The sequence below is a fragment of the Apteryx rowi genome, unplaced genomic scaffold (assembly GCF_003343035.1).
Source record: "Apteryx rowi isolate R43461 unplaced genomic scaffold, aptRow1 scaffold_62, whole genome shotgun sequence".
Lineage (NCBI taxonomy): Eukaryota > Metazoa > Chordata > Aves > Apterygiformes > Apterygidae > Apteryx > Apteryx rowi.
The window spans coordinates 436,532-438,414 of record NW_020450894.1 but is presented as its reverse complement, the minus strand read 5'-3'; positions in this window follow the sequence as shown (position 1 = coordinate 438,414).

Sequence of the window (1,883 nt, the reverse complement as noted above, 5' to 3'; positions counted from 1 at the left end):
CGGCAGCGCCGCGGCGCCACCTGGCGGCAGCGGGTGGCGGCCTCGGGGCGGCGGGAGCCTCCGCGGCTCTGTAACGGCCGAGCGGGACGCGGGCGCCATTTCGCCCCCTGCAGCTCTGCGAGCATCTGTGGAGAGAGAGAGGTTTTCCCTGTTTCGCAGTTCCCCGCAGTGGGGGCGTTGGGCAGGTCCCTGCCTTGGCCATCCTTTGGGTCCCCCCGTTTTGTTTTGTTTTGTTTTTTTCTGCTTTCCCAAAAGGCTCGAAACCAGAAAGCAAATGAGATGGGCTGCAAAACTGTGCAATTAAGTCCCCACAATTTCTTTAGTTCTTCTTTGGGTTTTGACCCATGACCTTGAATGCTCAAGCAGGGAGCTTGGAGGCACATAAATGATAGCGATCTGCCAGAGGCAGGCAGGTACTCCCTACGACTTTTAAGAAATCATTCAGGGAGAAGCAGCCTCCATAGCATTATTTTGTGTCTGCAGGAGGCGAGCCACTAAATATGCTCCGAGTCCGATGTAGCTGCAGGGCTTTGCTGACAATGCTCCTCTAGACATTTGAAAAGTGAATCAATCCATGTAAGAATATGCACCAAAGAGCTAAAAATCACAGCAGTGTGGTTTCATTTTCATGATCATGCCTGTGAAGCTTCCTTTGTTACCTGCTGGCTATAGAATAAAATTTAAATGCTTTGGCATGTAATCTCTTCAGTCATTTCAATGATCTTGAAATTACTTACCTGCAAGACAAATTTTCTGCACATGGAAACACCACTGCAGCTGTGGTCAGCAGAGTGGCACCATCCTGTCATTGTTCAAGATACTCTGCAAAGCAAATTGGCTTCCCCTAGCTAAGAGAGACTGGGAGGACTCTTGGATATCATATAGTAGGCATATATTCTGGATTTTCATTTAAGCACTTCTATGTGTATTTCAGCACAAAAATGAAGCACAGGGTAATAGATTCATGGAAGGGGAACCACCAGGCTGGAAGAAGGTTATTTGTAGAGTTCTTTAAGAATGATTCTAGAGACAAAAACATGACAACAAGAAACTAGTTAGAGGTTGCTATCCAATAGCAGTCTCTGCAATCCTTAATCTGCATCAGTCTGGTTTCTGCCATAAAGTTCAGCCATATACCCAAGACACTGCTGGTATCACCATTGTCAAGAGGTTGCTTATCAGACAGAGGGACTTCTGGTTGCCAGAGCAGAAGAAGGTGGTATGATAGGCCCCCATGAGCCCAAGGACAATAGCACCGCTCTCTTTAGACCTTTATCCCTTCAAGGAAAGGTCATCTTCAACGTGGCAGTATTTCTCACAGCTTATTACAGTAACATTTCTGAGTAACAAGCATCACCCACATGTCTTTATTTTTCCCTGTGGAAAGTAACAATGCCTGTCCATTCCCAGAAGTTTGTCCTAGTACATTTACATGGTTGTGGTGTGGGATAACCTCTATCTTTCCCTGGAGGACAGGACCTGGCTGTAGTTGTTCAAGACGTATCCAAGGATGTATGGCTCTTTGGCACAGCTCTACCAACCCACTAAGCCCCACTCCTATTTAATTTTGCTGTCACATTGTTTTTCCTTTCTTGATGGGCCATGGGATAAGATGGCAAATTTATTAGGGGATGTCTTCAGAGTCTCAGAGCCCATCACAGTGGCGTGTCCCACCCCCTTGTCATATGTTATCAGCTTGATTGTATCTTAACTGGCCCTTCGTGATATCACAGCCTTTCAGTGTCAGTATGCGGAAACCACTAGCTAAGTTTTCATCACCTATTGTGCACAGCCAGCACTTTCTCCTAACTCATGTCAAGTCTTCTTCCTTCATGTTTTCTTACCAATGTGCCGAAGTACTAGCCTGGAGATATATAATCTTT